This window comes from Schistocerca serialis, chromosome 5 (assembly GCF_023864345.2).
Source record: "Schistocerca serialis cubense isolate TAMUIC-IGC-003099 chromosome 5, iqSchSeri2.2, whole genome shotgun sequence".
In the NCBI taxonomy this organism is placed as follows: Eukaryota; Metazoa; Arthropoda; class Insecta; order Orthoptera; family Acrididae; genus Schistocerca; species Schistocerca serialis.
In genome coordinates, this window is record NC_064642.1 from 148599368 (window position 1) to 148625449 (window position 26082).

Below are 26082 nucleotides of genomic sequence, written 5' to 3' on the forward strand. Positions count from 1 at the left end.
CAGTCCCCTTCCGGAGATCCGAATGGGGGACTATTCCGGAATCTTTTGCCAATGGAGAGATCATCATGACACTTCTTCAATTACAGGCCACATGTCCTGTGGATACACGTTACGTGTCTTTAATGCAGTTGTTTCCATTGCCTTCTGCATCCTCATGTCGTTGATCATTGCTGATTCTTCCGCCCCTAGGACGAGAGAGTGCCCTGAATCTCTATCCGCTCCTCCGCCCTCTTTGACAAGCCCGTTGGCAGAATGAAGCTGACTTCTTATGCCGGAAGTCTTCGGCCGCCAATGCTGATTATGTATCAGAATTTAGGCAGTGGCGGGGATCGAACCCGGGACCGAAGACGTTTTGATTATGAATCAAAGACGCTACCCCTAGACCACGGGTTGTGGAGGCAAATTGGCGGGTGTTTGCGATTTGTCCGCGGACCCAGGACTGCCATGTATACACGACAGACCAGAGGCCATGGGCGACGAATTTTAGTAGTTGCGACTGTGTCTAACCCCAAGTACATTGTATAGTGTGACGTTTTACTGGAATTTTATTTACTGAATTAATTTTTTTTTTTTACAAAAAATATATTTCACGGTACAGTTGTACAAGTTTTTCGATGTGGTCATTGGTCCACCCCATTTACTAACCTTGTAGCTACTAAAAGTTGTTGTAACCTGAAAATCACTCATTCATTAATGGCGAATTTCTAGGTTCACCTACATTTGCCTTTTTGTCTTGTCAATATTTGCTTCTTTTCTCAGTACAAAGCGGAGTTTACACAGTGTCACCTCCCTAACATCCTAATGAAGTTGCACATTCGACAGAATTCTGAAACAATGGTTTATTAAACCAAGTACTGAGGAATTGTTGAAGGGAGGCTGAATGCTCGCGTGTGTGTGGCAGTAATGGTAAACCCAGTTGTCATATCCTTCGTGATCAGAGTATTAACTGGCATATTCCAGAAGGATAATGCCAGACTCCGTACTGCAGTTCGCACTAGAAACGGCTTGACCACTATACGGATCCGTGGATGGCCTGCATGATCCTCGATTGGCCACCCATAGAGCCCCTCAGTCCCCAGCCTGCAAGCTTCGTTAACTGACAAAACATGTGTTTCAGGCATTATAAGAAATCTTCAATGTAACATTTGCAGACTGCTTTCATGCTACGACGAATACGAAATGGTTCAAATGGCTCTAAACATAATGGGACCATCTGAGGTCATCAGTCCCCTAGACTTAGAACTAATTAAACCCAACTAACCTAAGGACATCACACACATCCAAGCACGAGGCAGGATTCGAACCTGCGACCGTAGGAGCAGCGCGGTCCCGCACTGAAGCGCCTAGAACCGCTCGGCCACAGCGGCCGGCACGACGAATACAAGAGTGTATTTGTGCCTGATGTGGTCACACATCATCGGTGATGCTGATGGACATCAATTTAGAATAAAAGGAAAGTTTACTCAGTATAAGTTATGCGATGAACATTTTTGTGATGAACATGTTTGCAATATTTGATACATATCGGACTAGCCTCAGGGTGTAATAATTCACGTTTCTGTCGGTATATTAAGCTGGTGTCTTCGCTACCGCCGCTTTTGTACTTGCCGTTTGCACGTGTAAGTTTGATTGGAGGTCTGCTTGTACATAATATCGACACGCATAGTCCTTCATCCGCTCTGCTCCGTCGGCAGAGCATCGCTTTGGGAACTCTCTGTGCGGTATTTACATATCGTGACTCGGTTCTGTCGCGTAGCGCCATTGTTTTGTCCACGGTGGTATATGCGCTGCCGCGCGCAATAGCTACCGGCAACGGCGGCTACTTGGGAGGGACGGGACGGGCCTGAAATATTATTGGTTTGTAAACAGCGCGGAAGGCAGCCGCGCTCGCACCGCCTCGTTTGTCGCGGCGCAGCTTCCACACGGTTCAATACGCGCACCAGCCGACTTTATTGCCGCGGCGACTTTTATTCGCTAATGTCAGGTCTACAAGCGGCTCATGCCGCCTGAAATATGCACTGCACAGCCGCGCCGGCTCGACGGCGCACCAATTGTCCTGCGGATGCGGCGGCGGCGGTGGCGTTATGGCTCAATTCCAGAAGGACAGACCACGCGAGTGTGTTCCGGTGTTCCGGCGTTTCAATTGGTTATAACTAACCACCATCACAGACAAAATTTCGCAACCACGGCACACAGCCTACAGACAGGAACGACGATACATGAGACGGAGAATAGGGAATCACCCTACAAGATAACGGAACACGGGGGACGATTCCGACAACAACACAACCACTGACTCGGATGCCTTACCAAACTCAGGACAAGACAACGTGGATACATAGAACAATGTAAAAGCAAATAATAGAACAATGAAAAATAAAAGTTCATATAGAACATTCACCAACGATAAAAATGTATAAGGATTGTAAACATAGAGAAATAACATGTATAGAATTGCTAAGTTTAATTTCATAACGGCTTACGTTACAGAAACATACTGAGCTAATACTTCCAGGGGAGTAATGTAAAATTGAAAATAATATAATTCAATACAATTTGTACTTGTATCTAAGAAAACTGCTGCTCCGTCTGGGACTGGTTCGAAGTTGTTCAAATGCCCTCTCACTTCTTAACAGCCAGTTAGTTGGACACCTTCTTCTATTAAAAACCTCTCCTATCTCGTACTAGCTTCTTCTTAAATAAATAAATTGTTTCTGTTTTCTTTTCCTCAAATTGTGTTCATTTTGTATCATTATTAATTCATTATTGTTACTCTTGTTTTATTGCTAAAAACAGATTTTGTGATAAATATGGAACAATCTACTGCAATACGTAAAATTTTGAAATGTATCATCTGGTTTTTAAAATAGCCAGCAGGTTTCCAAAGATGCCGTAAATGAAATGAAATGTTCCGGAAGGTAACCAGAGTTCTCATGATCGCAGAGTCCCAACAACATGCCACGAATATGTGATTGAAAGCCGTCCGGAGTGGCCGTGGGGTTCTAGTCGCTGGAGTCTGGAACCGAGCGACCGCTACGGTCGCAGGTTCGAATCCTGCCTCGGGCATGGATGTGTGTGATGTCCTTAGGTTAGTTAGGTTTACTTAGTTCTAAGTTCTAGGCGACTGATGACCTCAGAAGTTAAGTCGCATAGCGCTCAGAGCCATTTTTGTGATTTAAAACTATTTCAGATTTTTGAAATCTCTGTACTATAAGCTGAGGTATATAACGAATCTTTTGAAAAAATACGTTAATAATATAGTGACGAAAAAAATCACTACACCAAAAAATAATTAATGTAAAATAACGAAATTTCGGGAATACATTTGTAATATATAAGTGATTAACACTGCAAGACTACAGGTTAATATAAGCACGAGATAAGCCACAACACATGTGCAATGCTGGTACATTAATTATCGGTGCAACCGCCAGAACATAGAATGCATTCATGTAGACGTGCACACATGTGTTGTATAACGCCGGATGTCAGTTTGTGTGATGGAGTTCTGTGCCTGTTGCATTTAGTCAGACAATGCAGGGATATTCTCGATTGGAGGCAGATCGGGTCATCGAGTAGGCCAAGCAACTTGGCCACACACTGTAGAGCGTGTTGGGTTGCAATAGAAGTATGTGCGCGAGCGTTATCCTGTTGAAAAATACAACCAGGAGTGCTGTTCATGAATGGCAGCACAACAGGTCGAATCATCAGACTGCCGTACAAATTTGCAGTGGGTTAACTACGAGAGTGCTCCTGCTGTCATACGAAATCGCACCTCAGACTGTAACTCCAGGCGTAGCTCCACTGTGTCTAGCACCCAGACAGGTTGGTTGCAGGTCCTCCAATGAGCCCTAGCTTGACACCACTGAAGCCGCAAATGGTGTTGGTTTGGAGTCAGTGGAATGTACGCTACAGGGCGTCTGACTCGAAGCGTCCTTGAAGTAATAGATCTGTAGCCGTTGTGTCACTGTGGTGCTAACTGTTGCTCAAATTGATACTGCAGATGCAGTACCATGCACCAGAGTCATATACCGAACACGATGGTCTTCGCTCACGGTAGTGTCACGTGGCAGGGCATTCTTGCAATAGTACATTCGCGTGACCACCGCTGCCAGCAGTCATGTACAGCGGCTACATTCAACACCAACGAAAATCTTGTTGTTTCTTCTGTTTTCACTTTCTAACCTATCAAGTTGCACAACTTTATCTCTTTCCTCAGATTTAATCTAGATAAATGCCAGTGCGGTTTCAGCAAAGACTGCAGAGTGACAACTGTGAGAGGCACCCACATGCCTTGCTCATACTGCGGTATCAAGCAGTCAGGCCTGCAAGATGAGTGGTCTGCCAAGCGAGTGGATTCATTCTTATTTATCGAGTAATAAGAACTCTCGTACTCACAATAAAGTTATAAATTATCCTCCTGTATGAATAATACGCAACGTAAACGCACATCTGACTATCAGTAATTTACAGAACTCTGACTGTTCACTACGCACTGGCAATACCACATTTTCCTTTTTTTTATTTAACGGCTTTTATCAACACGTGGCCATCGCACTGAATATGAATGGCGCACGCATTATAAATTCTGGATATCATGACAACATACAATTCGAAGGAAAAGGCCACCAATCTTTTTCTTTTCACTATCTTATTTATTCCGATAAATTCTATAACCTAAACACACAAATTCTATAACCTACAACAATAACACATGAGAAATACCGCCCAGTGGGCATGGCTTTACATTGGTGATTATCTTATGGTCTCATAATTATTTAGCGCTACAGTGCACTTTCTGGATAGGATGGTGGGTCTTTTGCTATATCTCACACTTCGACTCTCACAACCATCATCACGAAACTTTCCTTCGGACCGAGCGGTACAAAAGGAACAAGCATAACCCACTACCTCTGCAACTACCTCGCTACTCTCCCATGCAAACCACACATACCCAAATTACATGACATACACCACACTACAACATGGAATACAACACAATAAATAGTCACAACACTATCACTTTCAGCTTTCCCACTTCAATTAGTATTTATCCCAGTTTCACACGACACTGCCCCACTTCGTAATTCTTCTTTCCTACTATGAACTCTGGAGATATATGCACGTCTTCCTGTGCAATGCAAGCCAAGTGGCGTTGCTGGATAGACGGCTGACTCACCTTGTTTCTCTCTCAGAGTGTTATAGTTTGAATCAAGCGTCACACGGAAACATATCTCGCAAAGTAATATTAAGAACATATTCATCACACACACGAGTCCTCAACTGATACCATGGACGAGTACTTCTCTTTATCCTTTGTCTCATACACAGATTGAGACTCACACAGTACTCACCACGTGGAAGTACTCGCCTCTAATTTCAAGTCCTGCACACGCTATTTCTTAAATATTTCAACTTATAGTGCACACGCCAGTAATTCAGCTTAACTTAAGCACACGGAAGTATTTCAACTTATTGCTACACGTGGTTTCATTGTGACCGTTGGTCACTTCCGAAGATTACTACGATCCCATTAATATTACCTGCCTGACATTTAATTCTCCCCACAAAAGTTCCTGAAATAGAGAAATTGTTATTTCAAACTACTCTTAAATATTCCACATGCATACCATGTCTCCACTCTTTTGTGTTTACGGAGCACAACTAAGACAGGTCTTAACAGCACAAGATCCAGCGGCAGAGTGCTAAAACATGGCCCTTTCTTCAGGTCATCTCGCACCTCTGTCGAGGTGGGGGAAGACCATGCTACCGTATTGGTCAGCCACATTTCAGGCGCTCAAAGCTCAGGTAAATTTCATCTCTTTGGTCCCACCAAAGGTGGCCAAAAGGATCGTCTCAAAGATGATCATATATTCACATTCACTATCTGCGGTTAGCAGACGACCATACATTCATTCATTTCACAGATCTCACCAAACTGGATGTAGGGATTTATTTTGTGAGAGTGCACATGTGATCAATCAAATAAATAAATTGTCATTCTTTCCCACACTGGTATCCGGCTTCGCTGTATTAATTGAAATTGAGTAATTTTACAAAAAAATGTGTTGTTCTGGCAAAAATAATGAAGTATGTTGTACCCTTTCAACTGATCTACAAAAGTGCCGAACAGAGGGACACTTAAGAAACGACTGTTCTGTACCATTTGAAAGGCAACAGGGCTTTCGACACTGTTGATCTTGACATTCCAGTTTTGAAACATGCAAACCAAAATATTTCTTCTTATGCTTTACATACCAGCAACATTGTGTAATGATCGAAGCAAAAAGATCAGAAAGGAGGAATTTAGTGTCAGGAGTCGTACATGGATTAACACTGGATCCGTTGGTTTACTCGGTATATTTTAAAGATGTGTTAATTGTTCTCCTTCATTTGAAATATCAGCTTTCTATGACGACTTTCAGTTATACTTACTAGCAAACCAAACCATGTAAATGCTGAATTACTCGCCATATCGTCGTAGTTACAGAACATAAAGCCGAAGCAGAACCAATTATACTTCATAAAGAAAGACTTGCTACGTCCGAGTTCAGAGAGGCACTTACAGTTCTAATCCCATACGGGGCAAAAATAACTTTCGCTTTCATTTTATAGTGATAATTATGGACAATGACTTAGACGGGACTGTGCACACAACAGCATTCTGTTGGAATGTGTACGCTGCTCTCTGTGAATTATACAGTTTTAAAAAGTATTTTCTATTGTGCTCAGAAACTCGTATTTAATATAATCCCAAGTTCTGATTATGGTGGTGTTATTCGTGAAGGAATTCAGTGGAGAGCTCTCTCCAGATGGAACTGGTGATGAACGCTTATGTCCGATACATTTGTGACGTTTGCTTTTGGAACCATATCAGTCCTGCCTAAGGATAATCATTGTGATTTCTTCCAGATGAGCGTAGAGACTATCATAGCCTTTGTTTGCTCTATCTTTTGCTGTCATTACGCGCCCTCTCATTTATTTTTAATTCTAGCAGACTAGCATAAATGCTCGCCCTCGAACAATTAAACTCCTCTCGGTAAGACTATGCAATAGTTATATTCTCAAAAAAATCATTCGGTGTATCAGGAACTCAACGGTCAAAGAAAAGTCTCTTCTTTTTTAACGCTTACTATCACTGTCATCAGTCCAATTTTCTCTGCCATTATTCCTCCTGTTCCCGATTATGGCGACTTGGAAAGTGCTGAACTAAATTATGTTTTTGGAAAGAAACGAAATTCCGTTTATGGAGGTCTGCCATTATCTCATTATAAAGTTCTATTTATTTTTGAGACAATCACTTTTTATTGCACATCATAACCCGTTTCGGCCCACAATGCCCGTATTAAGATGTATTTGGTGAACAAACGTTCATGCGTTGTCAGACTCATCAACGCATGAACGTATATTCTTCAAGACTTACTTCTTCGCCACGCTAAAGTTGTGTAAATGTGCATAAAGTCTTGCGTGGTCTTTCTTTTCTTTTAAAGATTAAAACTTAATTTTTCCTATTATGAAATAATTTCTTTCATGTCTCTTAAAGTTCATGAGATAAAGTCAGTGGCGGTAACATATGGGGGGGGGGGGCGCGCGCCCCACCTTGCGGGGCCGCCCGCATTGCCACCCACGCCGCCCTCGCCAGTCAACCCACACGCTATTCGTTCGTTTCTTTCGTCAGTCGACTCGACTGAATCGAGTTATCGAGTAGTTGTGCTTTCCCATGTAGCACGCGCGTCCGCGTCATCGTATTTTATACTAATGGGAGAGATTCTTCAGTACAAGCATAAATGCCCTTAATGATCGTGATTCTGTTATGCAAGCGTTGTCTGTTTGTCCTAGATCTGACTCTCCTACTTTGCACACGCTGTACAAAATATTTGCTTGTCTACCTGCATCTAATGCTACAGTAGAAAGAAGTTTTCCAACTGTGCGGCGTACAAAGACCTGGCTAAGATCGGCAATGAAGGGGGACGATGTAATTAACTAATTTTCCGGGAAGAATAGGGGCATAGAATTCATCATTTAATGAAGAGAATCACAATTGTAACTTTTTTATATCATAAGATGGCATTGTCTTGTGTATGTGTATAATCAGTTTAAATAAATCTTTTTTAAACTTTGCATGTGTCTTGATTTTTTTTTTACTGTAAAAGTAAGTAATAGGTAGCTCAAGATATTTTTAACGCTCCCTCTTGGATAAAGCCAATATGTTATTTTTAACTAAAACTATCACACACAGTTATAAATATCTCAAATACAGAAAATTATTACTTTATGTTCAGTATAATACCTTTGCGTTACACAGTCTTTAATGGTATCAATTATCTCTTAGCGGTATTGCTCCTTCCGTCGATATATCCTGTTTCATATATGTTCATACATTGTTCACAGGCAGACGACAGACGAAAGTTAAACTAGACGTCGGTCAAATTACAATTTCAATGACAGACTAATTATTGTGAAAAATACTTCCACACCTCGCTGTTACAGTATTCTCTAAGCACATGGCTATCAAAATAACATTACGTTTACTTCTTTAAATGTTTCTAGATTGCTGACGGAGACATGCTGCTCCCTGTAGCCCTGACAATAGTTACATTCCTGTTGCTGGTGCAGTTCTTTCTTCGTTCACAAATCACGCATCCGCCTACTGGCGGTATGTTTGATCCCCTCTCGGTCGAATATTGTCGTACGAACAAAAAAAAAAAAAAAAAAACAGAAATTTTGATTTTTTTCTTAAATATCTTTGTTTTTCTTATTTTAAAAAATTACCGTATTTTCGCTATATTAAAGAATTTCTATAGTGTTTCAGGACGTAAATTCGTAACTCAATCACAAAATACACTTGATAATTGACATTACTTCTGCTCCAAGGAAAGTCCTATAGGATGACAAGACTGTTCCTTGATCGATTACTGTAGAAGGGGATCCATTGTCGGTAAAGCTGCCGTCGCTTATGTTTTCACCATCTGCCTTGATAACGGAGAAACCGTTGAATGTTTATTTCGCCGTCGAAACTTTTATTGATTTCTTTTTGCTTTTCCCTATCTCGACGCCATAATCTAGGCGGTAGTGATGTCACTTACCACGTTCATTTGCACATTTCTTTACCATGGCGATGCTGATTTTATTTGCAGCAGTCGCTGCCGTCCGAATGAAGCAACAGATGCGACGGTTCATTGCTCACGCTAAGCACGTAACCCATCCGTAACATGATGAAATCGTTTGTTACTCTTAAATCCATTGTCTTGTGTAATACACAATGGGCTTTGTTTGCTGCCCTCTGTCTAAGGCTCGGGACAAATAATTGAGATGATTCTGAAACAAAACGGCTGTTGATCTTACGTTGTACAAGTACTGGAGCTTATCTGGGAATCCTAGAATTAACCGAGCTGATACCCTTGCCAAGGACACGGTATGTTCGCTGACATTAAGATCCTGACTTTCGGTTCAATTTCGTTAAAAACCTCATTCTATCTTTCTTCCCTCCCCCTCCTCCCCCCCCCCCCCCCCCCTTCAGCCACGTCTTACTTTTGCCTTCACCGCCTTCCACTCTGAGACACACGCACACACACACACACACACACACACACACACACGTACGTAAGCCTACATCCAAAGAACGCAACAATTTACGGAATGTTTTACAGCAACATCATCACCCGCATTTCACATTTGCCAAATAGTTAGACGATAAAAATATGTGTATTACGTAAAATTTGAGCAGGCAAATATCTTATAGTTAATATGGCCGTCCATCTCAGTGAAAAAATTACGTAATTTTTAATAAAATCTATTCATCACAACCAATTTAATTCGATATTAACTGTCATTGGAACATTCACCGAACATTTTTCAGTGTGTTCAGTAGCCTCTGAGATATGATGTGATATTTAAAATTGTTTCCCAAGCTGAAAAGTAATATAGCTCCGACCCTAAAATTAAGAACAAAGTTTTGACTGCATAGAGGCGTTATAGAATTGTATACCGTACGTGTATTTCAGGTCCTTTACGCGATTTTTGTAGGAAATAAAACTTTAAAGCTACTTTCTGTCATTGTGCAGAGCGTAGTGCTATAGTGGCTGCTTGTGAACACTACTTGTCCCGTCAGCGTCACAACTTCGGTCAGTAAACGTCAGAGGAAATGTAGACAGTAAAGTCGCCAAACTATAGAAAATACTGAAAAACAACGATATTTTAACGGTGCTTTTCTAGCTTAGATGGTCCTTATTTTTTATAGTGGCCTTTTTGTAACAAAAGACAGTACATACTATGGGTCAGTGATGAAATCTAATGTCCGGCAATATTGTGTGAGATAGAATATGAAAATGTGCTAAGTCAGACAGGAATTATATGAGGAACTTTGTATGATTAATGAATACGGAGTCAGAGATGTAATTGTTCACTGGGAAAGTTTTCGGAATTCAGAAATGATGGAGCTTAGAATCTAAAAAACAATAATTTGATTATTTAGGAGGATAAAATCCAATGTGAGAGGATGCGGATGTCTTGGATCAGGAGTGTATATCGATAAGATGGGGAAAGGAAACCTTGATTGGAAATGAAATACGAAGTTAGTTTATGGGAGGTATGGGAAATACTTAGAGGTTACACGTGAAGGAGGAGTGGGTAGAAAATGAGCTTGCAGATGATTCGTGTTTGGCAGTCCGTAAGCAAGCCTATTGGCATTATGGAATACGGAAGGGTCGATAGAACTTGGGGAGAACGAAGACTGGTGTTGAACTGCCAAACTACAGATGGGACCGAATTTGGATTAGAGATTACGACCAGCTCACACGAGTATCGTGAAATGTTAAACACAGAGGACAAGCCTCGGGACACTATTATCACACAGCTAACGTTTCTAGTAAACGTACAACACCACAAACGAATTAAGACTTCCCCAACCAACATCACATCAACGCACACATAGTCTATTATATATACATTGCTAACTGTGTGTGGCGTTCTTAGTCCTTCTCTAAAGGTTAAATTAAAAGAATATTTACGTAGAAAATATTTATATAGAATCTTTACAGGCAGGTTCCAAACCCCCAGTGGGAAGGATTCATGGATGGTGCCGACCATAGTCGGTTTCAGATATTTAATGTGCCACCGGAAAGTCTAAGACTCTAGGCTTACTCAAGGCTCAAGTTCTATCGCCTTTCTTCTCGTCTCTTCTGTTTATTTTCAGCTATTACGTGGTAAGAATAGCAGTAACTATTTATTTTGCTTTCATTGCTTACCTTGTATTAGATCGTCCGACGCAAGTATTGGCTAAACAGGTCAATTTTTAGTAACGAGGTAGTGGTCCAACGCTTAGCGCAGCAGAACAAATAACTGACGTCGACAATGATTATCAGATGAAATGGTCCATAGTATTCGTCTCAAGATTACAAAAGAAGTAAGCATTTTGGTGCACATCATTGAGTCGACGACATTTGTCATAGGTAGAATGGTGTTACGAAAACGCGAAATGTAAGTGATACAAATAGTTTCCTAAAGGGAGCAAGTTTCGTCTTAGACGTTGCGCGATGAATAATACATTCTAGTTTTGCACCGCTTCTACGCCTTACAGGGCATCAACGAGGTTTTCTAAGGGCTTCTAGGCAGCACAAAAGGTGGGGTGTTTAACTAGTTCAGTTTAAGTAACTTTTAATTCGTTAAAGAGATATGTAAACGATATTCGCCTAGACGAATAGTGGCGAGGGGCTGTTTAATCACCGAGATTATTCTAAAGGCTTTATGGTACTTATTGTGCCAGAAATGCACGTTTTTATGACAAATATTCGGTGGTTTTGTAGGTCTGATAAGAAATTATTGAGTAAAAATTTATCGATTACGATTGTTTTCACACTGTTATTTCGGCCGTTTGAGTGACTTGCAGTTCACCATCGAAGTTAGCGCCTGTGAGGCAAGCGATAAGTGACGTTTATACCACTCTCGACGGGAAACTGCGTCGTCTAAACAAGAAGTCGTCTAAACAAGAAGTCGTCTAAACAAGAGACATTTCATCATTTGAATATTGCCCTGTAGGAAGTTACTACGTTCTTTTTCGCACTAACAATATGTTTAAAACCAAAAGAAGTCTCTTAGTTTAAAACATTAATCTTAATCAGAGGAAGAAATTTTTGAGAACGTACGTTTGGAGCACTGCCTTGTACGGGAGTGAATCTTGATCTGTGAAAAAACTGGAAAAGAAGAGAATCGAAGCCTTCTAGGCACGATGTTGCAGAAGGGTGGCGAAAATTACAGTCACATAAGAAATCAGTAGGTTCTGCGCCCAACTGACACAGAGGAGAACATGTGGAAAACATTGACAAGAGGAAGGGACAGAGTGATAGGAGATGGGTTAAGAAACAAAGGAATGAATTCCATGGGACTTAAGGAAGATGTAGGTGGTAGAAACTATAGGAGACGACAGAGATTGGAATACAGCCAACAAATTACAGCGGACGTTGTTTGCAAGTGCTATTCTGAGATGAAGAAGTTGGCACTGGAGAAGAATTCGTGGAGGGCCGTAGCAGAAGTTAGGCTCTTAAGTTACATATCGGTTTACAGATAAGGCATCTGCCGTACCAGAGTCGAATATCGGCAGAAACAGTACAGTGGCCAGACGATCTTACTACACAGTCTTTACGTAGCAGCAGTGACTCCTTGAGCTGTATTCACGGGTTTTATTTTCATTGCAATCGGATTTGGTGTTGCTTTACATAATATTCAGTCCATCTGTGATACCTGATGACCATGTGGATACCGGATACTCATCATAGAGGGTACAAGAAATCGGTGTACGCAATGGTGAACCACGTTTCTTGATTATGGCACGAATGGAAGTAGCACATCAGACTCCAGAATGAGATTTCCACTCTGCAGCGAAGTGTGCGCTGATATGAAACTTCCTGGCAGATTAAAACTGTGTGCCCGACCGAGACTCGAACTCGGAACCTTTGACTTTCGCGGGCAAGTGCTCTTCCAACTGAGCTACCGAAGCACGACTCACGGCCGCTACTCACAGCTTTACTTCTGCCAGTACCTCGTCTCCTACCTTCCAAACTTTACAGAAGCTCTCCTGCGAACCTTGCAGAACTAGCACTCCTGAAAGAAAGGATATAGCGGAGACACGGCTTAGCCACAGCCTGGGGGATGTTTCTAGAATGAGATTTCCACTCTGCAGCGGAGTGTGCGCTGATATGAAACTTCCTGGCAGATTAAAACTGTGTGCCCGACCGAGACTCGAGCTCGGGACCTTCGCCTTTCGCGGGCAAGTTCTCTACCATCTGAGCTACCGAAGCACGACTCACGCCCGGTACTCACAGCTTTACTTCTGCCAGTATCTCGTCTCCTACCTTCCAAACTTTACAAAAGCCCTCCTGCGACAGTGGTTCGCAGGAGAGCTTCTGTAAAGTTTGGAAGGTAGGAGACGAGGTACTGGCAGAAGTAAAGCTGTGAGTACCGGGCGTGAGTCGTGCTTCGGTAGCTCAGTTGGAAGAGCACTTGCCCGCGAAAGGCGAAGGTCCCGTGTTCGAGTCTCGTTTGGGCACACTGTTTTAATCTGCCAGGAAGTTTCAGCACATCAGACTGATTTGCTGTGCTGCCGCCGTTCAAACGACAATCAAGGAAGAAGGTTCAGCATGTCGTATATCTTTTTTTTTTTAATCCTCTATGATAAGTATATTGATGAGTACCCGGTGTCCACATTATCACCTGGTATCACAGAGGCATCTGAAGATTGTATAAAGTAACATCCAGATCGTTTGCAAATAAAATAAGACCCATAAGTATATCTGAAAGTGTCATAGTTGCGAAGATATAGGAAGAGATGTCGCTCCATGAGCTATCGGTAGATGCTAGTACAGAGATATCGGCCAGAGTCTATAGGGCCCGACTACGCTGGACAGTGGACTTGGTAGCAGTGTAGAGCGCTCAGCCTATGACCCTCTGCAGCAAGTCCCGCACTGACCGCCCAGGGAGTCGCCGCCCCCACCGCCCCCGCCGCCGCCGGCGCTTCCGCCTCCCGCGGCGGCAAACACGCGCCGCAAACTTTCCCATTGAGAGGGGCCGGCGCGCGCCGCGCAAACACCGGGTTGTTTATTGCCACTAAAACACCCTCTGACAACAACTTGCACGCCAGGTCCGCTCCTGTTTGCTCTTCTTTCGGCCGCGGGAACTTCCCGTCGCTACGGGAAGAGAGCGACGGCCAACTTTATTTTGGCGAGCTCGGAGATGCGCGAAAAAATTGTGTGCTGTGCTCATCGCACCGGTGGAAAGCCGCACCGCAGGCAGGTTGACCTGGAAAGCAACGATGCGGCGATCTTCCACTCCAGCGCTTCGAACCTCTTAACCGAGGTAGCGGGGCACCGGCAAACGGGCACAGTCTCCGTTACGGAGGCTGACTACACTTTTCAGGATGCATAAATCAAGAAGTCAGCCTCTTAGCAGTTACCTAAAGAAAAATGAAAATTTTGATGGTGGTAACAGAGTGACTAGGGTACCAAGCAGAATGATAAATGGATGCCGCAACTGTGTGATTCTTAGATCGGACTAGATTAGAGGCTCTTTTCGTTCCTGTTGATCCGTAGTGAGGAGGTACTCAAGAATGTAGAACGTATCACAGTACAAGAATTTACAAAGAAATGGTCCTCCTGAGTGCCGAATAAATAAAAAAAAAACTTAAATATATTCGTTTAAAAGATAATAACAAACTTGCCACAATAAATATAAATGTATAATCCACTGAGGTGTATATAATTACTCTTAGGCAATCGTAGCCATGCGTCATCAAAGAGAAAGGTCAGCGTTCATTGATTACATTACTGCATTGAAATTGGGCGGATCCCAAATTTTACGTCATATTCCTATTTTTCGGTGTTGTTAATAACATATACCATCAATCGAGACTAAAACTGAATTTTATTATTTGTTAAACTTTTTGTGGCTGCTGGCAAGTTACTGAATATATGTATTCCTGAATAGTGGACCAATTTCCGGACTGAAGTAATTGACTTCAAATTTTTGTGAACGTTATTTTTAACTTCAGTTTGGGGCTGTTGGTTTTTTAATTTTTTTTTAGATTTTTTATTGAACTGAGGTAAGAATTACAACGTTTTACAGAATTTTATGCTTGTGCAAAATGTAACATTTCCTTCTCTTAGTCTTGCTATAATAATAATAATAACAATAATAGTAATTTTAATAAGATAAAAAAGAAGACAAAGTTACACGAAACAAAGCTTTGTCTCTATTGCGTTCTCGATGTTACGTCAAAGATGCCTGCACTTCCATTCTTTTTCTTTGTGACTTAAAAAAAAAAGTCTTCTTAAACGTCTTATTCCACCAGGTGATTAGTAACTCAGTAACGTGTACTCTTCATCATCGTCTTCCTTTCTTAACCTATCTCGATAATCACACGTAGAAAATTGTACATTAAGGGACCATATCGGGTACTGAGATGAGGTTTAAGGTTCTTATGTTGCAGTGACAGATAGTCGATAAATTCCTGTGTATCAAGCCCTCCAATTTGGCGAGAAAAGATGCCAAGTGTCCAATAGGCCAGACAAATGCACTGTGGTTGGCGTCAGGGAAAAATTTCCTATCTGGCCGCAAAACTTGGTCGACGTTTATCTTATTTATGGCGTCAAACAGCACCCACAGAAGTGTTAGGAACTGCAACTTAGCGTATATTTCACAACATCTATACTAAAAATAAATCTGTAAAACTGTCGTCTGTATCTGATTGAACACGCTCCTCCAGAATTACTAGATGAATTTTGAGTGATGTTTTCGCTGCTAACTTGAGCATAGCTTGGGCCACCTTATAGGCTTTAGTTAATCAAAATCGGATTACGGGTAAAAAGATATCATGATTTAAAATTTCATCTAAATCCGTCTAATCTTTTTGTTTGTCTGAACACTTTAATCTCTTACTTTGGGTGTTTTAAGGTAACTTGAGCAAAGCTTGGAGCACCGTATCAGCTTTATTTCATCAAAATCGAATCACGGAAAAAATATATCGTAATAGAAAATTTTATCCATACTAGTAATGTAACTCAGTCTATTACGTTTTTACACTAACCTGCTGAACCGATTTAGATGAAATTTGGTATGGAGATAGCTCGATCCCTGAGGAAGAACATAGGCTGCTTTAGAAGTGTGTAGTACAAGATACTCGCTGACTTGAAGAATATTATGCGAATTAGGGAAGAATATTTACTCTTTCAAAAATCTATTTACTCTTTGACTTTTGATCTTTATCACGCTTGTGAGAATGTTTTTATTGATTAGTATGTGCTATGTGATACGAGTCAAAGTAATGAATACAATGACACTTCCACACTATTTGTTGCGTAACGATGCATAGGGCATGCTCTTGCTCATGCCCCTCTGCACGAACTACTCGCCAGCGACACAGTGCATGCCGATGCATCGCAGCACTTGTGACAACTCCGGACGGGAGAGAGTGGGATGCAGATCACGACCTGTGCTACTCGTACACGTACGGTAGCTTACTTACTCACCATCACTACTGATATGCGAGCGCAGCTGTGGGTAACAGCTAGTATGAAATAAGTTCTGTGGAAATTACTTTTCCTGTTAGAAATCTCAAAAATGTGAAGTATTTAAAACAACACGTATGCTCTGAATCAGCTTACTTTCTTCGGCCCACCACTCTTTGCAGCAGCACCTGATTAAGGTGTCCAGAGCCCATAATACTGATAAACTGTGGGGTCTCTGTTCTGCAATACGTCTATTTCTTAAATGTATTATTTGGTATCCGTAAATATGTGACGGTAAAGGGAAAAAATATTCCACTAAATTAAGCACTAACAGTTGCTGTGCACCTTGATATTCTGAACCATTATCTGACCAGACACTGAAAATACCGGTCACAGTTGATTCGTTATTTTCTCCGTACTTATAACAAGAAGAAAATCACTGTTTATGAAAAATAACACAGTTAATCATGAACCTGAAATGAAATTTTTTTATGACTACCTATGTAAGCTCTGAATGAACTGGAACTGACCAAGGGACCAGAGTGTTCTTACTCTTTTTTTGGACTAAGTGGAAACAGCTAGATAACCACTGTGCCAGATTTCTCGTCGCTCGAATTATCGACAACCAGAACTGACAGCTGCCCGCCATTCCGGTGCCGACTTTTGCACACTACCTCGAAATCATAACAGCCCAAGTTAAAACAGAAAATGCGTCGTATTATAAACTTATCAGTTTTAAGTGTCTGTATAGAACATAACTGATTGACACACCCCGTAGGATATAATACATTAAAAATAACAATAACAATAATAATAATAATAATAATAATAATAAGTATGGTCGAACGCCTTGGTGCAAGCGTTTCATCTGGTCGCCACTTCGTCGCCTTGCGTGTCCCTAACCTACCTTAGAAATCCTGCCGACGGCCACACAGAAAAACGTCACGACACTCTGACTGGTTAAGTCTATTCCATGTCGTTCTCAGCTTTCGAAACTGCACACAGTTTCATGTCAAGGAATTATTATTTAGAGTACTTGAAAAATACTGCAAAACACATATTTATCTCATTTCAAAGCTGCTAATGGCTATTTTTCCCCCGAAAAACATGGCAGACAGCTGAAGGATCCTGAAAGTGCGTGGCCCATAGCATGGGCTATGTGGGTAAGCCGCCTCTGATCCTTTGTCACTCCAGTACTCATTCACTCGTTATTTTTTCCACACTACCGACTCCGATCAACATATTACACCCTTACATGTCCGAAAGAACACACACCACGCAGTATCCGCAGATGTAATACATATTATGTAAATTGAAGTTGGTGGAATGGAGAAAGGAAAGGAAATCGAAGGAATCATTGATATCAGTTGCATCGGGGCATGTCCGGAAGAACAGACACCACGTATTCATATAACTGATCCGCCTCGACGTGAAATGAATTCACCACCTCGTAACTGACCACTCTACTCTTTTTTTACATCAAAAATAGCGGTTATGATAAAAAATTTTAAAAAAACAAAAAAAGTAAAAAAAAAGGTGGCGCAATGGTTTACGCAACTGTCCAGTAAGCAGGACATCCCGCGTTCGAATGCCGATCCAGCCCAAATTTTAACTCGTCGCTGTATAAAGTTCCGATGCAGCAGACATCAATAATTCCTTCGCCGCGCGGAGTGGCCGAGCGGTTTGAGGCGCCATGCCACAGATTGCGTGGCCTCTCCCGCCGAAGGTTGGAGTCCCCCTTCGGGCGTGGGTGTGTATGTTGTTCTTAGCATAAGTTAGTTTAAGTCAGTTTAAGTAATGTGTAAGTGTAGGGAGCGATGAGCTCAGCAGGTTGATCTCTTAGGAATTCACACACTCACACACACACACACACACACACACACACACACACACACACACAATAATTCCTTCCTTTAACTATACTTTCTCCCTCCTCCACCTTCAATTTGCATAATATTAAGCATTGTTTCACATCTTATTTCGAATGCTATAGAAATCACATTTCAAGTCACTTCTGCTGGACTTGGTGGCACAATGCGTAAGTTAGTGGTTTCTCATCCTACAGAGGCAGAGTTGAAATCACGTTAGGAAATTCTAATGCCGAGTTGATTTCTACTTTAAGACCACAGCCGACTACCTGTTCCTCTTATCATACTAGGCCTGTAAGTATGTAAATGCCTGTATACATGGACCACGTTATTTTTTGGTTATTAAATTGTAATACCACGACACGCCAAACAATCTTATAAAAGTGATCTTCAGACTATAAAATTACCACTACTCCTGCTACTACTAATTTAGGATTTTCCATAGTTTCTGTCAGATACTTCAGACCAATGATTGCATGATTCTTCGACGGGCTATGTACTATTGCGTCTATCATCTTTATCCAACTGACCTAAGCTTCGTTTCTAATGATCGTAATGTTGACGAGGCGTTATGTCCTAACGTTACTTTTTCTTTATTTGTTTATCTGGAAAGTGTGATCGGTTGTTGTTGTGTAGGCAGGACAACTTCTAATGTCGTCGTGGTTTACTGGTTGCCGTCACTGATGACTTATTCGGGGGTCTCGGAATCGGTTCTTGACGAAAGCATCAGAGTTTCATCGAGTAGAAAGATCGGGAGTAGGGTCATATCAGCCGCGGGTGGGCAACTGCCTTAAATATGAACGTTACAATACTAACACGCCAGCCAAAGAAGTAATGTCCCATAGAGAAGGCAAGGCTGCACAGTAAACGACATTTTCATGTACTTATTTAGATATTTAGGTTAAGAATTCAGGTAGTTTTTGAAGTCACACATTGTAGACAGAATTAAGCTTTGAGAAGCAAAGAAGAGAAACGAATCCAACACAAAGAAAAGAAACGAATCCAATGCGAATTTTTCGAAATTAAAGCGCAAGTTCAGAGAAAATACGAAAATTACCGGGTTCTTTAAAACGGAGTGTGATAATTCTTGCATTTTGTGTAAAAATGAAGACGTGACCTATTTTCGCGGTCAGTATGCTTAAAACCAGAATTTGTGTGATGTATTAGAATACCACCATTAACTGAAAGACATAACAAGCCTCGGCCAATAAATATACACATTGCAACGTAAGAGAGACGTTTATGTGATAAACAAAAATTTCATACTGTTATCGGAATTTGCAAGAGGGCAATGCCCAGAAGCAACAAAATAATCTAGAGCTAAATTTTATTGGTTGATGACTTACTACTTATAAAATTTAAGAGATGATCGAGTATAATAACTGTGTTTAAACTTATTGCTTTTCGCATTAGATGATGATGATGATGTTTGGTTTGTGGGGCGCTCAACTGCGCGGTCATCAGCGCCCGTACAAAGCCCCAATTTTTACACACACCAGTCTAGCCATTGTTATGAATGATGACAATAATGATGAAATGGTGGGGACAACTCAAACACCCAGTTTCCGGGCAGAGAAAGTCCCCAACCCGGCCAGGAATCGAACCCGGGACCCCAGGACCCAGAGGCAGCAACTCTAGCCACTAGACCACGAGCTTCGGATTTACACATTAGAGAAACCGCATTAACAGCGCAGAAAGCGGCGCAGTTTCATGACCTCCGTTCTGCAAATAATACTACTCCAGCTGTTGACTGAAGTTTGTCCTTAGCGATATTACGTCACTTAAATCAGATTTAAGTTTGTCACGCTGGAGTAAATCGTTACGTCCTGCACGTGAAAACAAGAGCGTTCATAAAAGCAGTTGGACTACGAGGAGCATGAACGGTCATTCACAAGCAGAAGAATCTAGTCATTTCAGCCATAAAAATATTTATCTCATACAGTCGCTCCAGTTCATACAATCATTCCCTTTTCAAAATGCCTATACATATAGCAAAATAAATTAGAGTTATGTATAAATAACAGCTTCTTACAGTTTTGTAAGGCATTTTGAGTTCTTACAAACATTGGCAACACGAAACATGGAAAGATATTTATATGTTAAGTGCACGCATTTTTTTAATGTATTATGCAGAGCCAGTTATTTGACAAAATAAATCCTTTCCGTAATGTCCTATAAATGACTGCCGTGACAGGACATTGGTATTTTTCTTTGTTTGTGCACAGTGACGGATACGCCCACAACATATAGTTTCCGTTTTCTATGCGAATTACGTTTAGCGATGTTCACGTTGCAATGGAGATTGTCTTATGGGGCTTCGGGAGCCTCAGTGCACTCTACGGAAAGACTGATTTCGCGACTTCTTGCTTATTCCTTTATTCCTCGCTGAAATCTGTACACCCAGAACGCGTAATTGGTAACAGTGTTGAATTAAAAAAATGATGTTTCATAAAGGAGCAACTACGATATAGTCTTACGTACATCTATGAGACGTTCTCTCATACGCCTAACAGCTATTTTGTAGCGATTTGTGATCGAGACAAGGCACAGAGCCATGAATAATATTTGACTCTGCTGCATTGTTGTCCTATGATATCCATTAACTCTCTCGTATTGCCCATCAAATGAAGCAAGATTGCTGTAATCACAGTCGTGTTGGAGGCTAGAGTTGACACTCCACTCCATTAACGAAGTGGTATGTGGGGATCCACACCCTACGATGAGTATCTACCGGTATCTCGGCTTCATAACACAAACCACTGATCGCAGCACGTTGCTTCTCATTCATACAGATCTTGAGAAGAGGTTCCAAGACTCTACTTCTAGCTGACACCACGCTTTCAAAGATGCAATTTTTTTCTGGTACCGTCAAATGGGACAACTTTGCCGTGTGGGACAATTTTGGCAATCTGAGAAGTTCCTAGACTAACCAACAGAGGTCTCAGTGTTTGCATCGCAGGAAGAACACATTTAGCAATGGCCTTTATGTGCTTTGCTACATATTTAAAAGTCTTCATTGGTGATTCTGCTTTTGTCTTCGAGGAGGTGATGTTTTTGACAATCTAACAAATTTGCTAGCTTTACACATTCTTTCACATTTTAGTAAAAACTACTTATTTTGCATAATGGAGCATATAAATTTCTTTCGAGGTCATCTTTAGATCCAAACATTATATTGCAACTGGTTTAATACTGTCACTTGGCGATGTTGATCCCTGAAGGTTCATGAAAACGAGACAACTTCTCCAACTTAGAACTTCTTAATTTTCTCAACATTTTCCCTGTCTGTGGTCAGATCGTGCGATTTCCAGTTTGTTTTACACGTTGTTTCAGTAATAGGACCAAGCTGATAGGCTGCCAGTATTGTGACGAAAGTTCTCTGCAGTGGCTAGCTAGGAAGTGAATAGTGGAAAAACTGTTGCAGGGTATAATATTGCGCTTAGACTCCATCGAAAGACACCAGCGTGACAGACAACTATGACCAGTGACGAAAATGAAGAGCTCCTGAAACAAGTCCTTGTCGGTTCTAGGTCGACGGAGAGTTGGAGGTTTCGTATTTTCGAACAAGGCAAAGTTCTTATTTCGCAAATATGCTTGGTAAAGATTTAGCCAATATGCAAAACATTATGTTTATAATTGACATTCCTTACAATGAAATCTGGGGAAAATTTGCCTTTTACGCTGAAAATTTCAGAATTTTCTTTGAACTGTGAAGTGTTTGAGTACTACCTGTTTTAATGTCCTGAATGTTTATCTCTACAAATAGTTCAAATAGAGTTTTCATAATTTAAATAGCCCTTTTTCTTGTATTTTTAGTGATTTCCATGTGTTTTAACTCAGTTGAAAAAGTGACGCAATTTGTGAAGTAACTTTGTCATCGCTGTTTCCATTTTAGACAAATGAATGTTCTCTTAATTTGTCACGTTTCCACAAAGTGTGAAGCTAGAGATGAAAATAATGGTTTATGGTAGTTGTGAACCATTTTCTACCTTTTCTACCTTTCAGTTAAAATAGCAGGTGAAAGTAAAAAACAAGTGGCAAATCTATCCCTGCGGACGGTACCTAACACACTTGTACCGAATACTTGTATGAGTAGTTGAACATGGTGTGGGAGACCGGGTCAGGTTGTTATAATTTACGATTTTTAATTTTTGAAAGGGCAGTGTTTACAGCTTTCTTCTCTGTCCTTAATGTGTCATGTAATATATATTCTTGATTATATTTTCTCGCAAACTTGAGGCCATAGCAGAATTTGCTTTTTCCGAAAAAAAATACGTCGTAGCAAATTCCGGAGAAAACCTGGTCTAACGGCGGGTTGGTTGCCACAAACGTTGTGGTTGGTTATCACGAATTATTCGGACGGAGAAATAGAGATTATTTATTAAAAAAAGTTGTAATAAGAATAGGAAATTCAAACAATGATACTGATAAAGCACTAACAAATATTTAAGAAGAATGTAGTAAGCACTGATGTAAAAAATTAAGTAAATATTCAAATAATGTCCTAAATTAGCCTATTCACTATCGAGTGCGTTTTCATAATTTTGACGAGTATATACTTTGTTTCGCCTTGGGTTACACAATTAGTGAGCCCACTTCTTACGATCCATAGACTGGATCCATTTTTCGTCAATTTTACTGTCAGCAACAGTTGCCATTAGCTTCTGCATTGACACGACACCGGTTTCATCCATTTTCCACATTTCCTGAGGTTCAAAATTAGGTCTTCTGACAACTGTTGTCAAATTGTTGAAAACAGATTCCACATTTTTTCGGCTACAACTAGGAGATCATGTTAAACTGGTCGCCTCTGGTTTTCGTAAAGGAAGGATTGCATGTCTTTTTAAAATACCAGCAAAACAGTCGTCTCCGGCACATCTGTTGCCCGCCAAGTCTTAGGACATTTAATACAATTTGCAATGTAACGGTCACAACCTAAAATTTTGACTTATTTCGGCGTAAGCATCGGATGCTTCAACACATCGCTGTAATTCCTACTCGTTGTTAATGACGCTGGTAAAAGGCTGATCTTTATTTTCATCGTCAATTTCATCTTGGGGAATTTTCTTACGATGTCTTGCTAAAGTTCAATACGCAATTCCTTCCGCTACTTTATCTAACATCACTCCGCGCTGAGTGGTTAATCTGAGGTGACTTACGTCAGAATTGATTCGGTAATGAGCTGCAGCTTTACGAACTGATAATCCCTTCTTTTTCATCTTTCTCACTGCTCCAGACGTCATGTCTGGAGCCTGTTTGGTTTGTCATTTTTCTGATTTCTCAATATTTTACCTGAAACAAACGAAAAAACTACTATGAAACCTCACATGTGTCAACTATCTCCGAAATTTTTGTTAGAACCAATTCTTTACAGACATTTCAGACGAAAACTAATCTGGGAAAACAGACGTTCAACGTAATGACAACGTAGGTACAGATTATCAATAGGCAGCTGTTGTAAAATTATATAAAATAGTTGCGATATAGACTACATTGAGTACAGAGTGAATAATGAAAGTTAACTGTATCAATAAAGGACTATTTGCAGCTGAAAATATACAAAACTGCCAATAAAAACAAGGAAACTGTCACCAGGAGCTAGGAACTGCTTACACTCTATAGACAGAATATTGTTATGGTACTGCGGTTTGAGTTTAGATCGCTAGGTAGCAGCAGCGACTGTGAACTGAGACTTGAGACAAGTAACCCGTGGGACAAACTGCGCAGGTCCCCCCTACTACAACGTGTTTACACTGAGGTGACAAAAGTCGTGGGAAGCGATATGCATATATACAGTATCGCGTGCACAAGGCATAAAAGGGCAGTTACACTGGCGGAGCTGTAATTTGTATTCAGATGATTCATGTGAAAAGGATTCCGACGTGATTATGGCCACATTAAGGGAATTAATAAACTTTGAACGCGGAATGGTAGTTGGGACATTCCATTTCGGAATCGTTAAGGAACTCAATATTCCGAAATCCGCAGTGTCATGAGTGTGCCGAGAACACTAAATTTCGGGCATTACCTCTCAGCACGGACAACGTAGTGGCCTACGGCCTTCACTTAACGATCGAGAGCAGTGGCGTTTGCGTACAGTTGTCATTCCTAACAGACAAGCAACACTGACAGGGGAACCTCCCCATCGCACCCCCATCAGATTTAGTTATAAGTTGGCACAGTGGATAGGCCTTGAAATACTGAACACAGATCAATCGAGAAAACAGGAAGAAGTTGTGTGGAACTATGAAAAAAATAAGCAAAATATACAAACTGAATAGTCCATGCGCAAGATAAGAAACATCAAGATAATAGGAGCTCAGGAGCGCCGTGGTCCCATGGTTAGCGTCAGCAGCTGCGGAACGAGAGGTCCTTGGTTCAAGGCCTCCCTCGAGTGAAAAGTTTAATTTTTTATTTTCAGACAATTATTGTCTCCCCGTCCGTCCGTTCGATGACAGGTAACTGCGCCGTAGTATGGGGACGCTACACCTAAACAAACATCGAAACACACCTCAGTCGACTACAGCACACGGCAGAGAGAGCATTCCTGCTAACGAGGCTCCCTGGCTGACAATTGACTGTTCGCTACTTTGGACAAGAGTGCATTAAATACGTGAGATGTATTCCGTGGGCAATATGAATCCAGCAAATATAGCTCGCGACTTCAATAACAAGGTCAATGAACATTTTCCGAACTGTAAGGAAAGTTCCTTAAGGGATCGAACGATTGTCGAACATTGGTATGATTATTTCCTACATTTGTTGATAAACAGTACGTGTGGTGATGACGATACCTTGCTGATTGTTGAGGGGCTGTATGTACCAGATGATGAGATTGTTGACGATCCGTACGAAGAACACGAAGAGGAAATACTGCGACTTCAATCTGATGGTATTTCTTTGGGTTACATGAAGGAAATGCTCCAATACAGGTTACTGTCCAAACCAATTAAAAGACGCAAATATACATCGAACGGACGGACGGACAGATAATAATTGTCTGAAAATAAAAAATTAAACTTTTCACTTTTTTTTGGTTTTGGTCGATATAGTTCGTTGCATTTGGACTGGGCGGACGTCACAAGACTTCCGTTCAAGTTGATCGGTGATGCCTTGACTCAGTTTTTTGTTACAGAGTGCACGCAGCTCTCTGACCATACACGCTGAGCTACCGTGCCGGCTCGCTCGAGGACACACTTGAACCAAGGACCTCTCATTCCGCAGCTGCTCACTCTAACCACAGAACCACGGTGCTCCGTAGCTATTCTTGATGTTGCCTCCTATGTTGCGCATAGACTACTCAGTTGTATATTTTGCAATTTTTTTCATAGTTCCACACAACTTCTTCCCGTTTTTTCGATTGATTTGAGTTCAGTTTTTCAAGGCTTATCCACTGTGCCAACTTATAACTAAATCTGAGGGGGGTGCGATGGGGAGGTTCCCATGTGAGTGAAATAATCGCAGAAATAAATGTGGGGCGTTCGGCGAACTTACGTGTTAGTACAATAGGCGAAATTTGGCGTTAATGAGCAACAGATGACTGACGCGAGTGCCTTCGCTAACAGGACGACAACGCCTGCATCGCCTCTCCTGGGCTCGTGACTAAATCTGTTCGACCCTAGACGATTGGAAAACAGTGGCCTGGTGAGATCAATCTCGATTTCTGTTGGTAAGAGCTGATGGTGGGATTCGAGTGTGACGCAGGCCCAACAAGGCAC